Source organism: Strongylocentrotus purpuratus, unplaced genomic scaffold (genome assembly GCF_000002235.5).
Source record: "Strongylocentrotus purpuratus isolate Spur 01 unplaced genomic scaffold, Spur_5.0 spur5_scaffold_10, whole genome shotgun sequence".
Taxonomy (NCBI): domain Eukaryota; kingdom Metazoa; phylum Echinodermata; class Echinoidea; order Camarodonta; family Strongylocentrotidae; genus Strongylocentrotus; species Strongylocentrotus purpuratus.
This window is the reverse complement of record NW_022145595.1, coordinates 40782-57500: the sequence shown is the minus strand read 5'-3', so window position 1 is coordinate 57500 and position 16719 is coordinate 40782.

The window sequence follows — 16719 nt, the reverse complement described above, 5'->3', positions numbered from 1 at the left end:
ACGAGATAATGCTCCAAACCTCATAGCTGAAAGTTATATAATCATGACACGCTTAATTTTCTTAATCCTCCTTTTCCACTTCAGATTTTAGTTGGGGTATATATTAATTAAGAAGTGACAAGGCATATAGCATCATGACTGAATGATTACATTATTCACCTTCCAGTATCCAAGAGTTTATGCCCCTATATGGTTAAATTTCGCACCCCCTCCCCTTTAATGTGGAACAATCGTGTGCAATCTTGACTGACCGCATATATATACATTAAAAGGAATTCGAAGTTGTCGTCGGTCATAATTATATTGATAGTCAAAATTAATGACTCATTTCCGGGTCCAAACGTACGTCATGACTACTCAACAGTTAAGGACTATCAATTTCTTTGAAAGTGTTTCGACATGAGTCATAATTATTTCACAAAATTTAAGGAAGGAACATAATAATCTCAACTTTTACGAAAGTGACGTCACGTGACACAATTTATTTTCTTACAGTTTGAACACACATGACCTATAAACCTTATAAAAGAAAGTATGGAGAATTAGAAAGAAAGATAAAGAGAGAGAGAGAGAGAGAGAGAGAGGAGGGGGGGGAGAAAAGAAAAAGAATTATGATTTTCCGGATTGCATATTCACATCATAAATTAATATAATGTGCACGTAATAGCGCATAAAATTGAAATGGCTATTTTTAATGATTGAACAGAATTTTCTACATCATTTACAATTATTATACTGTTATATTATTGTTCAGGGGCGGATCAAGCCGGCGACAGGAGGGGGGGGGGGCCAAATCTTGAGAAAAAATTCAGCACCGACTCAGCCGACCGTGAATAAGCGGGGGGGGGGGGGGGGGGGGGGGTGTGTAAGAGCACATATTTTCCCCCCAATTCGTAAGAACATATTTAGCAGCGATTCTTCAAGCCGGTGAATAAGGGGGGGAGGTGATGGAGAGAGAACCACTTATTCTTTCTTTGAGGGGGTGAAAATATAATTTTCTCCCTTTTTTACTTTTACTTTTTACTTTTTACTTCTTCTTTTTTGGGGGGTCAGGGGGTCCCGCTTTTGTTCTTTACTTTTAAGAAAGGTTAAATTTACGTTATTATCCTATTTTTTTAAAACCGTTTTGGGGGGCTAGGGGGGGGGGGGGGGGCCGGAGAAATCGCTACGTGGATCCGCGCCTGTTATTGTTTTACATATCTGAATCTGAATCGTCCGCATGGGCGATAGCGGTGCATGAGGGGGTGCCGGTGTGACCGCACCGTTTGTCCTACCAGTTTCGTTTGTCCGTCGGACATAACATGCGGGTTTTCTGCTCGTTGCTATCCGCACAGTCCGTCCTCATATTGTTTTACGTGTATATTTGATAAAAGGAAGCAACTCGGTAAATCATGTGGTAGACATTTTTTCTAGATATTACATAATAATAACTCTCCAATTTTTTTTAAAGCAAATGGGCCAGTCCTTTTGAAAGTAAAAGTGAATATTTTATTTAAAACCTTTATTCTATGAATATCGGCCCCACAACTGTTGTAATCGATTATACTTTTGTACGTGGCTTCGTTCTTCAACCAACTCACTACTAGTATATACTCGTGATCCAGGCCCCGCCCCTAAGTATTTGGGGGCGTTTCGAAGTATAATGAAGGAGTTAAATGGGAAATAAAAGTGATTAAAAATGTGGTTGAAAGTGAGTGGGGGAGGCTAGAGTATTTAAGATAAGGTAGAGCGTAGCACAAATTGGCGGATGCTCAGGGGGTAGGGGCATTTAATTACGGTCAGGTGAGCATAATTTAATACCTTATTTATGACACTAGCAGGTCACTAATTGAGTATGGTCCAAGGGGCGGAGCCCCCGGAAGCGCAGGGGTTTAAGGCATTAAAATTACGGTCAGATGAGCATCCAGGGGCCAGTCTTAGGGCACAAGGTGGGATCCTGGGGGCAGAGCCCCCGAAAGCTCAGGGGTATGGGCATTTAATTACGGTCACATGAGCATACTTTCTTTTCTATTTCTTTCTATTTAATTATCTTTAATATACTTTTTCAAAAGTGTGGGGGGGGGGGGGGGGGGGCTTGAGCCCCCAAGCCCGCCGCTCCACAGGACCTGACAAGTATTGTTTCCCTGATCCGTATATAGGACAAGGTCCTGGGGCAGCTAGCCATAATTCAATTTTTGGGTCGTTTTCCGGTCAGAACTAGCCTTTACTATCATTCCAGGATTTTGTTCAGAACCTGAGACATTGACCTGTACAAAGGCTTAGTAACCGGGGGGGGGGGCTTGGGGGGCTCAGATACCATTGAGCCCCGCAAAAAAATTTGCGGGGCTTATAGATATTATTAAGCCCCCAATTTGTCGGTGGGGCTTAGATATCATTGAGTCCTTAGGGGCTAAGATAGCATTGAGCCCCCAATGTTTAAGTGGTGCTCAGATATCATTGAGCCGCCCCCGATACTTATTGCGGGGCTCGGATATCATTAATCCCCCCTCCTCCCCAATCATTATATTCTAGGCATGCTGTCCTTTGTGTACTTCGTATATTACTTTACTTTGTTTACAATGTTAATTATAAGCTCATTATTGTATCGATCGATTAAAAGAATAGCAATAAATATGTACTTTGAGTGACATTAAAATGAGTTAAAATCATTTTTTGTTTTTGTTTAAGTAAAACAAAACAGAAGAAAAAAGTTGCACTTGCTGGGTTTCGAACCCGAAACCTTCCAGTTACCAGGCGATCGCCTATCCACGAGACTAATGTGTCCAACTGCCAATCAGCATGAGTTTTTCCCTGTTAATACTCTTGTTGTATGTGTAGCAAAAGAAGTATTCTAAATAAATCAGAGAGTCGCTTGTTAAAGAAAAAGTATCACGTGTCATTTTCCCCTTTGTTGAAGAGGTGGGGGGGGGGGGGGGGGGGTGTCCCCTTAAAAAGAGATAAACAAGTCAATATAATGGGGTGACGAACAAAATGGTAAAAATAACGTATGAGGTATAAATAGGAGTAGCTGTGAATCAAACCGAGTACATTTACATTTGCATTTGCATTTGCATTATGAAGCGAGGTGGGGGTTAATACATTCGTTGCTAATTTCCCATTAACTTCAAATGAAATGTAGATTATTATAATATACCTCATCGAATACGGGGTGCAAAAATTCTAGCAGCCGACATTAAAAAGGTCTTATTTGAGCGCATATCAATCAAAGTCCAGAACAAACCTAAAAGTTGGCGCAGATAACGTCTAGAGTATATAGAAGAGGGTGGGGATTAATACATTCGTTGCTAATTCCCATTTGCTTTAATTGTGCTGAAAATCACGTGAAATGTAGATTATTATATACCTCATCGAATACGGGGTGCAAAAATTCTAGCAGCCGACATTAAAAAGGTCTTATTTGAGCGCATATCAACCAATGTCCAGAACTAACCTAAACGTTTGGCGCCGATATAACGTCTAGAGTATATAAAAGTAGGTGGGGGTTAATACATTCGTTGCTAATTTCCCATTCACTTTAAATGTGCTGAAACTCACATGAAATATATATTATTATATACCTCATCGAATACGGGGTGCAAAAATTCTAGCAGCCGACATTAAAAGGTCTTATTTGAGCGCATATCAACCAATGTCCAGAACTAACCTAAACGTTTGGCGCCGATATAACGTCTAGAGTATATAAAAGTAGGTGGGGGTTAATACATTCGTTGCTAATTTCCCATTCACTTTAAATGTGCTGAAACTCACATGAAATATATATTATTATATACCTCATCGAATACGGGGTGCAAAAATTCTAGCAGCCGACATTAAAAAGGTCTTATTTGAGCGCATATCAACCAATGTCCCTAAACGTTTGGCGCATATATCGTCTAGAGTATATACAAGGAGGTGGGGGTTAATACATTCGTTGCTAATTTCCCATTCACTTTAAATGTGCTGAAACTCACATGAAATATATATTATTATATACCTCATCGAATACGGGGTGCAAAAATTCTAGCAGCCGACATTAAAAAGGTCTTATTTGAGCGCATATCAACCAATGTCCCTAAACGTTGGCGCATATATCGTCTAGAGTATATACAAGGAGGTGGGGTTAATACATTCGTTGCTAATTTCCCATTCACTTTAAATGTGCTGAAACTCACATGAAATGTATATTATTATGGAGTCGGGCTAACTCGGCCCACGGGACTACTCGGCCCAGCTGGAAAAACTGGGCCGAGATGTCCCGACCTGATTAATCGATCGAGAGATACCAATGTGTATATGTTTGTGCTCTTTGTGACTAAATAATGCCCTTTCCAACCAAAATCTTTAATGGAATTGTGTTAAATGATACCAATGAAGACAATCTATAACTTATCTTTAGGTAAAATGACAAAAAAAAAAATGACATTTCGGACAATTTACTCACAGCTCGCAATCCGCATTGCCGCACGTACATTAAATGTGCGTTGTTTCTACTCGGACCACTGAAATTCGAGCAGTGTTTTTGTCGGTAAATCACTGCAAAAATATCATTTTTATCTCGTATGAAGGTCTATTTTTTTTTATTCCTGACACAGATTTCATTATTGAGAAGTCGAATATAGTACATTTTAGACGAGATGGTTGATGTTTGTTCACATTCTTTCGTCCTGGCCGTAAATTAGCAGACTACTGCCTAGTGCTACCGCAGCAGCTCAGCTCAGTGTGCAGCTAGCAGTACAGCGCCGCCGGCCGGGTTGGCGGGGGAATTCACTGACTCGTGCCGGGCTGCTGCACTGCATTGCATGATTGTACTACCCAAATTGATCGAGTGATGTGTGAGTATAACTAATCAAACTAGATCTATATCTACTGTATTATCATTATTCATTCCGAGTAGAATATCCAGTTTGATTTAGTGAGTAAACTAGACCTAGCTCTATATCTACTGTAGCTACATCATTATAATATACTAGATTAGTCATTCAGAGTAGAATATTCGATTAATGAAGGAATGGAATTTTTCTTTTTCATAATCAGATAATCATATTTTACTCCTAAAAGTTAAAGACTTGATAAATAGCTAGATCTCTCGTAAGGGCCTAGCCTAGTACTGTAAGAGAAGTGAGCTGAAGAATCGCCTTCTTTTTTTTTTATTTTGGAGGGGCAGGCGCGTAGCCAGGGAGGGGGGGGGGGGGCAGTGGGGGCTGTCGCCCCCCCCCCCCAAAAAAAGGAAGAGGACGTAGGAAGAAAAAGGATTAAGAGTCGAGAATTGGTACAACGAATCGTCTTCTTTAATTATTTAATGAAACATCAAAGCTTCCGCGCAGGAAGGGGGGACGGAACTGAATTCAGATAAGGATAAAGAGTCGAGAACGGTACAACGAATCGGGGTCCAGACAACTCGCCACAAAGACAACCCGCCCCAAGACAACCCGCCACAATACCCTGGACATCCCGCCACAATATCCTGGACAACCCCCACAATACCCTGGACAACTCGCCACAGCCTTTTCGGACAACTCGCCACACTTTTTCCCATCATGATTTCTAGATCTAAAATGAAATGAAATTGTAATTTTTCATGATTTTCGTGCTTTTATAAACACAGTCATTACAAAGAATAAAGTTGATTTCCCTTGTAACAATAATATATATTGAAATGAAATTGTCATTTTTCATTATTTTTGTGCTTTTAAAAACACAGTCATTACAAAGAATAAAGTTGATTTCCCTTGTAACAATAATATACTTTTGATCTAGAGGTCTGTAACAGCTGCATTTTTCTGTTTTTTTTTAATGTTTTTTAATGGTAGGATACTGGAAGCACTGGCGTACTGATGGGGGGGGGGGTGGGCAGTTGACCCGCGAAATAAAATTGGAATGTGGTTTATTTCTAGATTTTCTGGGTTAGTTTTGTCAGAGGCAGCATTCTTGGTTTGGGGGGGGGGGGGGGGGACACTGTGCCCCCACTTTTCCAGGTTCCCCTAAAGTGCCCCCTTATCCCTTGTACATGTCCTTTTCCCTTCTGATAATTTTTAATGGTAGGAATTCATGGAAGGATAGGCCTACTAGAAGCTCTGGCGTACTGATGGGGAAGGGGGCAGTTGACCCGCGAAATAAAATTGAAATTTGGTTTATTTCTAGATTTTCTGGGTTAGTTTCGCACTTTTGCCCACAGTCAGAGGCGGCATTCTTGGTTGGGGGGGGGGGGGGGGGGGGGCACTGTGCCTCCACTTTTTCAGGTTCCCCTAAAGTGCCCCCTTATCATTTTGTACATGTCCTTTTCCCTTCTGATAAGTGCCTACTTTTCTTTCTCAGATGTTTTAATTATAATGTTACTCGTAATTACATAAAAGAACTTTTCAGTTTTTCTTTATTAAATTGTCTTTAATATTCATCATGTAATTTTTCAAATGGGACCTTACACTTTTAGCTCGCTTGCTCGAAAATCGATATTCAGTCCATCACACCAAATCGCGAAGCATGTTGCTTAAACAATAATGTTGTTCCACGTAAAGAAATAAACAAATATTGATGTCATTCATGGTAATGTATTCACAATCTTGACGAAGGCGTAGGCCTTTATACAAATATCTAAAAGTGGTTTTTATTATTGTTGATGTGTCCCTTTGTAGGTGCCCCTTTTTAAGAAATCCAGCCATTCTTGCAATCATATGCGCCAGAAGTGGGGGCAGGGGACTCGCCCTCCTCCCAACGAAAAAGTGTGTGTGTGTGTGTGGGGGGGGGGGTGGGGGTCAAAACGAATTTCCAATCCCCCCCCCCCAAAAAAAAAAAAAAAAAAAAAAATCAGCAATAAAGCAGTATAATAGATTACTATTTAGTAACCAAAAAGAACATACAAAAATAATAAAACCTAAATTGAATCAAATTAAAATGATATTCCATTCAAAGAATTAAATTTCATAATTAAATTTCAATTTACATGAAATGGGGTGGAGATGATGAGAGGGATGGAGATGATGAGAGGGATGGAGAGGGATGGAGATGAGAGGGATGAAGATGATGAGAGGGATGGAGATGATGAGAGGGATGGAGATGATGAGAGGGATGGAGACAATGTGAGAGATGGAGATGATGAGAGGGATTGGTGAGGGATGGAGATGATGAGAGGGATGGAGACAATGAGAGGGATGGAGATGATGAGAGGGATGGAGACAATGTGAGGGATGGAGATGATGAGAGGGATGGAGACGATGAGAGGGATGGAGACAATGGGAGGGATGGAGATGATGAGAGGGATTGGTAAGGGATGGAGGTGATGAGAGGGAAGGAGACAATGTTGATGATGTAAGGGATGAAGACGCTGTTGACGACAGGGATTGGTGAGGGATGGAGACGGTGTGAGGAATGAAGATGGTGAGAGGGATGGAGATGATGAGAGGGATGGAGATGATGAGAGGGATGGAGATGATGAGAGGGATGGAGATGGTGAGAGGGATGGAGATGATGAGAGGGATGGAGATGATAAGAGGGATGGAGATGATGAGAGGGATGAAGATGATGAGAGGGATGGAGGTGGTGAGAGGGATGGAGATGATGAGAGGGATGGACAAGATGAGAGGGATGGAGATGATGAGAGGGAAAGAGACAATGTGAGAGATGGAGATGATGAGAGGGATGGAGACGATGAGAGGGATGGAGACAATGGGAGGGATGGAGATGATGAGAGGGATTGGTGAGGGATGGAGGTGATGAGAGGGAAGGAGACAATGTTGATGTAAGGGATGAAGCCGCTGTTGATGAGAGGGATTGGTGAGGGATTGAGACGGTGTGAGGAATGAAGATGATGAGAGGGATGGAGATGATGAGAGGGATGGAGACGGTGTGAGGGATGGAGACGGTGTGAGGGATGGAGACAGTGTGACGGATGAAGATGATGGGAGGGATTTAGATGGTGACAAGATGGTGAGAGGGATGGAGACGATGAGAAGGATGGAGACGGGAGGGATGGAGACGTCTCCATCCCTCTAGTCATCAATATCGTCTTCATCCCTTACATCATCAAAATTGTCTCCATCCCTCTCATCATCTCCAATTATCCATCCCTCACATCGTCTCCATCCCTCTCATCATCTCCATCCCTCACATTGTCTCCATCCCTCTCATCACTTCCATCCCTCACATTGTCTCCATCCCTTTCATTATCAATATCGTCTCCATTCCTCTCATCATCTCCATCCCTCACCAATCCCTCTCATCATCTCCATCCCTTACATCATGAGCATTGTCTCCATTATGTATTACGCCACGTTGTGGAAATGCAATTTTATTTTTGTATTCATTATTTATTTATAGTATGTACATATTTACAGGTACACAAGATCAGATATAAATTTGTTAACCCCCAGCCCCCCCCCCCCAAAAAAAAAAAAAAAATAAAAAAATTGTAACATGCAGATGACACGCCACACCATTCCTGGTGTTGTGGTATTGGTACGTATTATTTCATATGCAATTTACAAGGCAAAAACAAATCTAAATAAATAAAGTTAAAACAATTAAATAAAAATGAGGACATGTTTGAAAAACACACATAATAGCAATAAACATTGTTTACGACTCCAAGATACAAATTCCAACAATATGACGTCAAGCTGACTCAAAATAACAATTGATAAGCAGGTGTAATCGTGTTTTAATTATATGCCACGTTGTGGTAATGCAATTTTGTTTTTTTATTTATTATTTATTTATAGTATGTACATATTTACAGGTACACAAGATCAGATATAAATCTGTTAACCCCCAGCCCCCTCCCCCCCCCCCCCCCAAAAAAAAATTGTAACATGCAGAGACCAGTACAGATGACACGCCACACCATTCCTTGTGTTGTGGTATTGGTACGTATTATTTCATATATGCAAGTTACAAGGCAAAAAAAAACCTAAATAAATAAAGTTAAAACAATTAAATAAAATTGAGGACATATTTACACATAATAACAATAAACATTATTTGTTTACGATTCCAAGATACAAATTCCAACAATATGACGTCAAGCAGACTCATAATAACAAATGATAAGCAGGTGTAATCGTGTATTAATTTTATGCCATGTTGTGGTAATGCAATTTTGTTTTTTATTCATTATTTATTTATAGTATACATATTTATACAGGTACACAGATATCAGTTATAAATCTGTTAACCCCCAGCCCCCCCCCCCCCAAAAAATTAAAACAATTGTAACATGCAGAAACCAGTACAGATGACACGCCACACCATTCCTTGTGTTGTGGTATTGGTATGTATTATTCCCACTCTGAGTCAAATGAAGAAGTCAACAAATTTGTATTTTGTAAGTGTGATTGACCATGGTCTTTATTGAGAGTTGATTACCATAATTAACTCGTTTCAATCAAACTGGTCAGCAAAGGAATTATAGTGAAAACATAACAAACAACAATGAATGCAAATCATTACTTCGAGCATTATAATATGTCGAGAGCGATCTGTAAGGAACCAATAGGGGGCCCGGTCGGGCGACAAAGTAATATCTCTTGACTAGCCGTAACAATTCTTCCATTCGCCTGGCCATGCGAACGGGCTTCCCCCATCTCTTGCTGGCTTTTTGCACAGACAAGAGGCATGGGTGAGCGAAGATGACTTCCAGCCGGACACCCTGAGCGTTACACACGGCATAAGCCAGGCAATCTCAGCTTCAACGGACAGGAACCCGCTCACCCCCCCTATACCCCAACCAAAAACGTGGTGAGCACAAACGACTTCCCTGGGCAATACTAATTGTATTCCCAGCTTACGGACAAGTCAGGCTCGTAAAATTGTATAAATACGGCAATAAAACAATCCTCTAATAACATCAAATTTTGTCTCCCCTTCCTAACAGACCGCTTGCTCTAGATTTACATTACCACAACAATATATTTCTTGTATAAGCGATTATAGGCGTCCAAATTCGCAAGAATGCCGCCAAACGAGGTGTGACGCAACTCGCCGCCAAATATATCGCATTACGTGGTGTTTATACAGGTCACCTCTATGCTTCCACGGATGTAAACTTTCCGATTAGATAAGTCTGATCATGAGTCTGATCATAATGAGTTCACTGCAATACTGTTAACGGCTGAAGGCAAGTTAAGCCTGGCATTATTACACCAGCAATCCAATTAATATACTATGTGCATTAATATCAATGTACGGAAGTGAACACCTCATATATGGAAGACGAAGAAGCAAAAGAAAACATATTATATTGTCTTAAATATCATCTCAAGACGCCAAAAAGATACAGTAACTTTAATCTTGATAACCTAATCGTTAATACTGCACACGAGAAGATACAATTGATTTGTCATAATTAACCCCATTTTAACATTAGATCTCGATGTTAATCGACATAGAAGCCAAAATTAAGAATAACTAACGAAGCTATCCTTCTGTACGGGAAACAGGACATGGCGATTTTATATTAGCCTAATCATACGAAACTCGAAGGAGAATGTCCGAACCCCGTAATCGTTTTAGCCGCTGGCGTGGATATTGCGTATAGGGTCTGTGCACGGTCTGCGCCAACTCATGGTAGAACCATAGACGTAATAGAAAGAACCATAGACGTCCTTGGTAGCACTGTCGCTTGCGTGGGCGAGTCTACTGCGTGGAGAAAGTTGCTGACGTAATCCCTCGAATCCATCAGACGAAGCCCCGCGTCCCCATCCACGTGACTCGAACTGGGAGGCCGAGGTTTCCTTCCCGCCGTTTTGTCGCAAGAAAATCTGCCCAGTGCACCATTGAGTCCCATACCTGAGGCTCGGTACGCAATCCAGTGGTGAGTGTGAGTGAAGAGGCTGCAAAAAGGGGGAAGAAAACAAGAAACAAACGGCCAGCATTTTGGGTTCCAAACATCCAACACACTGAGATATATTAAATTTCCCAAGCCTATTAAATAATAGACGACTTTTCGTCCCCTTTTTAAAACTAACAACATCTGAAAAAGTTAGCAATAGGGAAGAAGCAGGGGGGGGGGGGGGGGGCGAGGTCACGGTAAAAATCAATTGCTCAGCCTACGAACTAACTGTTTGCTAAACCGCGCCCAATAACAAACTTGATCACTTCGGGTCGACCCTTATATAGCGGCGAAATGACTGAGAGGTCCATCGGCCCATTTTCTTAATCTGCTCTTCAGTAAAACCCTTCATCGCAGCGGAAGTAGCCGCCCCTATACGAAAGGAATGAGATGTGTATGATTGTAAATGAAGGCCTAAGAAAGATACACACAGACGTAAAACACGAGTAAACCTGTGTCTAGTCAAGGGAGATGTATCAAATTGCCTAAAGAAAGCAGCGCCCTGAGTTGGCCGTATGCGTGTGTACTCAGTCACTGCACGCACTGGGCACATCACAGAACCGCTCTCCGGGATGGTGATTACACAACCCACACCCAGCTGGTCTGTCTTGGAGAAACGGACCGTTATCAATAGCCTGCGATTAGGGGATTCCCCCGAAACAATTACGTCACCGCTCGCGAGCGGGATTACCCCATTCTTGGCTGTAAATTCCCCCACACGCAAAAAGCCAAAAAACGCTACTAAAAACGCCGCAGTAAGCAATTTGCAGTCGTAAGAATTCGAACAAGCGGAAGGCAGCGCAGATATCAGACTCCGCAATATGTTCAATGTAATAGGGCATCTAACATCTTTTCTTGAATGCCTCCGCCTACACCCGTCAATTAAACGTCTTATTGGAAACAATTGTGTGACGTCTTCCTTCCCGTTGCTGCGCAAGTAAAAAGACAAACCCGAAACATAGGCCGCTATCGTGCTAGCGGCAAATTTGTGCCAAGACATGTAAGATATAAACAACGCGATTTGCTCAATATTGGGCGCTTGCAAAGTGTCAAACCGATAATCACCCCTAGAAATCTGGAAGGTAGACCATGCCAAGGCATAGGTTCGCATGGTATTCTGAGCCCTAGATGAACCTAGTAAGACACGTCGCTCATTAAGAAGCTGCTCCACAGATGGGGAGGAAGGGGGGTACCGGCGAGCTCGGCGTCCGGGGCAAGGCGTCGAAACCTTTCCATCTGAAAACGAGATAAAGAGTCAGCAATTTCGTTATCGACGCCAGGCACATACTTTGCCTTAAAGTGGATGTTCCACCTTAAGCACAAAAGCACTAAGCGACGGATAAGCCCCATGATATGAGAACATGTAGACGATTGCTTATTAATGACTGCCACTACGGCCTGATTATCCGACCAGAAAACCACTTTCCTTCCTGAAATTCTCTTCCCCCACATGGCTACCCCTACGACAATTGGAAACAATTCCAAAAACCCAATTGAATAATGGGCATCAAGTACCTCCTCGGGCCAACGCGCCTGGGCCCACCGTGACTCAAAATATATGCCAAAGCCGATGCTTCCTGCTGCATCCGTGTAAAATTGAAAGAAATCATTCCGCCTCCATACGCTGTCCCCGAAGCAAACTGTCCCATTGAAATGCAGTAAAAACTCCCTCCATGCCAAGAGGTCAGCCTTGGCACCTTTTGAAATTCGAATTCTATGGTGGGCCTTGTGCACACCTCTCGTCAAGTCGATTAATCTGCGGAGAAATGCCCTACCAGGACCAATAGCCTTACAGACAAAATTCAGACTGCCCGTAAGAGATTGCAACTGCCTCAATGTCAACTTTGACTCGGACGCGAAATCATCCAGCATGCTTAGCAAGACCCTCAGTTTCTCCTTCGGCACCCGGACCTGCAATTCGGTGGAGTCGATCTCCAATCCCAAGTAGGTAATAACCTGCACTGGGCCCTCCGTCTTCTCGTCAGCAATAGGGATGCCAAATCGATCACACATCGCCCTAAAGCACCGCATCAGGTGGGCACATTCGTCAGCCGCCCTGCCCACGAAAAAGAAATCGTCGAGATAATGAAGGATGCCCCGTGATGACGCAATGCGTCGACAGCAGGCCTGTAAGAAGGAACTAAACCTCTCAAAAACTGCACAGGAAACCGAACAACCCATCGGCATACACCGGTCGAAGTAGAACTGACCGTCGAAACACATACCAAGGAGGTCAAAATCAGCTGGATTCACAGGCAACAATCGAAATGCTGACTTGATATCTGATTTCCCCATGAAGGCATTACGGCCGAGCGCGACCACTAACTTGACCGCCTCGTCAAAGTCCGAAAATCTGACAGTGCACTCCTCCCGATCTATGCAATCATTGACTGACGAGCCTTTAGGCGAAGATAAATGATGGATGAGCCGATATTCACCCTCTATGCGCTTTGGCACTAAACCTATAGGGGAGCAACGAAAATTATCGAAGGGGGGTGCAGAAAACGGGCCTACAATTCTCCCTAGCTGTACTTCTTTTTCGATTTTTCTCCGAACAATCTGGGGGTATTCATAAGCTGATTTCAAATTCCTAGCAGACATGGGCACGCGCTCCCCAGAGAACCCAAGCGAAAACCCATTCTTAAAACCCTCAATCAACTTTTCTCCTTCTGTATGCTTATCATAGGTGCGAAGGAAAGGCAACATGCGAACTAACTTAATTGGAGTCGGCGCTAAAACTCTACTTGCTGGCGGACGTTTGCCCTTTATTGCAGGCAAACTCCCCATGGGAGGCGGCTTCGCATTTAATGCATTTATGCAAGTATTGGCAGCTTTTCCCTTTAACACATTTTCCGGCTGCATTAAAGGCAAAGCAGAAGCCTGGCCTAGATTGACGGCGGCTAGGGGCCGAACCCGCTCCTCGGCGCTGACCCGAGCTCCACCCACCCCGAAAGGCTGGCTGCCGCTGTCGCTGTTGACCTCCTTGGGGGAGCCAGGCAGGGCCGGAGAACGGGCCAGCCCCGTACCCGCGAAAGGGCTGCGCCGTTGCCACTAGCAACCAGAGCTCCGTGTCGACTGATCCCCACGACGCTTCAGGCCGAGTGGCTTGGCGCAACCGAAACTGAATATCGTACTCGCGCCAATTGTAGTTGGACGCCGCAGCCGTCCTCACTATATTCATGTACTTAAGCAGCTCTCGCGACCGCGAACCATGCCTCTCTGTGTAAATTGACACAAAGGTCAACATCGCGCTCGTCCACTGCTCAATCGAGCGGATTAAAATTGGTCGAGATTGAGGGCGGAGGTGAACCCCCCCGTTTGACTGATCAAAGGCAAGTGTAAGATCGTTTGACGAGTGGTACCCTTCTTTGAGCATATGCCCCAGCTCGATAAATTCCCCCTTCCAAATTCGCTCGCGCAAAGCTTGGGGGACGGTGGAGCCTAGCTCCTCACTAATGCCTTGCCGCATGTATGGCAGGCCTGGCTGGGGGAGAAGGGGAGAGGTATTTAAAACAGGAGGGGAAGAAGCCTCCGTTGGAGGGGCGGTAAACGGTTCAATCGCGCCCATTTCCACCCGACCTTTTAATTGCGCGTTTTCTAAACACAGCGGCCACGACTCACCGGGTAGAATTCTGCCTTCCCCGTCGGTACGGACCCCAGGTAGACAGCCTCTGCTCGCACTCCCATCGCCGACACCCATCACCGTAGTAGGGGTTGGCCTGATTGAGCCGGCCGTTGACGCTGAAACCCCCTCGTCGTGCTCTTCGAATGCCCCTGCGACCTCAATAGGCTTCGACTTAGTGGATCCGCGTGGTCGTCCTCTCCTGCGGCCCCTTGCTGCACCGGATAGCTGAGGAGCATCAACCTGTGCCACTTCGGCGCCCTGCCTCACACGGCTTGCTGGCCTCTGCCTGGATTTGGGCATGGTTGGTGACGCGTCGATTTCCACGAGATGCACAAAAGTTATAACACACCAGCAAAATACGCCCAATGGAAAATACGAAGCAAAATAATAAGTAAAAATATGTCCCACTTCGTTGTGATAAACTGATAAACTCCGTGTATGTGTAACACCGGGCGAAGATGGTGAAGTTCTCTAAAAAAGTTGTTCAAATTTCTCTAAAAAGTTTGTTCACGAATCTGACCATCTCTCATGAAGACCATAGAACGAATGAAGCGAGCCGAGAGCACGCGGAGTATGGCGCGAACCTTTCTGGTTTTATTGCTGACGCCAATAAAGTCTTTCACGACCCCCCTCCCTTGACCACGCGGCGTGTGGTCTACGGCTCGGTTCGCACTTCTTCGTTCAGATTGGGAATAACCTGTTTTAGCTACTTTCGAAAAGTTCGCTAAAATGTATTATTTCATATATGCAAGTTACAAGGCAAAAAAAACCTAAATAAATAAAGTTAGAACAATTAAATAAAAATGAGGACATGTTTGAAAAAAAGATTAAAAAGGGCACTTATTCAAGATTATTTCAAGATTTATGAGAATGGAAAATGGACACTTATTGCAAAGGAAAATGGGAACATGCCGAAGGAAAAGGGGCACGTGTCAAAAAAAAAGGGCACTCGTCAGAGGTGAAAAGGGGGAAGGGGCACTTTTACTAAGTAATAGGGGCACTTTTTACAAAATTAAAGGGGCACTTTTTCTATATAAAAAGGGGCACTTTTGGGGTATCTGAAAAAGTGGGGGGGGGCACTGTGCCCCCCGGGAGGGCCGGCTCTGCCCCTGCCCCTCCATGCACCGGCACGTCATTGCAATATCATGTCTTAATTGCTTTGCTTTGTATATATCTCTTTGATTCCCAGAAAAAGGGAACAAAAAGGAGATTTTTTGGTTTGTTTAGGGGGGGGGGGTTTTGTTGTTGTTGGTAAATGTTTAATGGCGTTCATTCAGTAATGAATATATACGCCATAAATATCTTTAATTTTATAAGAAAATCAGTTATAGTCTTCATACACTGTCGCTCATAAAGGTGGAATATTTTAGGGATTACCCCAATTTATGGAATTATTTTAAAAATTATTTAAAAATAATAGATCTAGATAATAGTATACATTTTCAGATTTTATTGAATAATAATTTGCTAATGTGTGTTTTGCGGGACTGCTAAAGCATGTGTATGCTACTATGCTTATTAACTAGGGGACTTACGCCCTCAAGTCATAAATGACAGTAATGAGGATTAATGCCCCCACAAAAGGGCACTAATATAGCACATCGACACGGTTTTGATCCTGGGGCCTCACAGTTACGAGGCCATTGCTCTGTCACTGAACCATGACTGTTCGCAGCGGGGGCTAGGGTAGGGGGCAGTTTCCATAAATAAAAAAAAAAAAAGAAAATGCAAAAAATTTGCAATAATTTATTGCATTTTACCCCGGTCCCCAACATAAAAAAAATCCTCTGGACTGCCATGCATTATGGCTCAAGGCATGGGCACACAGAAGATTTTTTTATGTTGGGAACCGGAACCGGAACAATAAATTATTGAAAATTTATTGCATTTTCTGTGTTTTTTTTATCAATAAACGAAATTTCGAAAGACTTAACTCCGTTTCGTTGACAATCAGCCGTAGACGAGAGTCTTCATGCATGGCTGATTGTCAACGAAACGAAGTTAAGTCTTTTGTCAAATCTGCTTTTTGCTACGGCAGGCACCCAGTGAAAACGAATTCGTTTGTTAAAATTATGAAAATGTAAGGGCTACTTTAAACAAACAGAACTTTGTTGTTCCTGGCTCATTTTTCTTGATTAAAGTATCATATGAAAGAGCAGAAAATGAACTTTCTAGAAATATGAATTTTTCTTTGAAATTCAGATACCGCCCGCCAAATTACTTTTTGGTTTCCTTCCTTCAAATTGCTTTTAATCACTCATGCGTGAAATATGCATCACGTGAGTAGCATCAA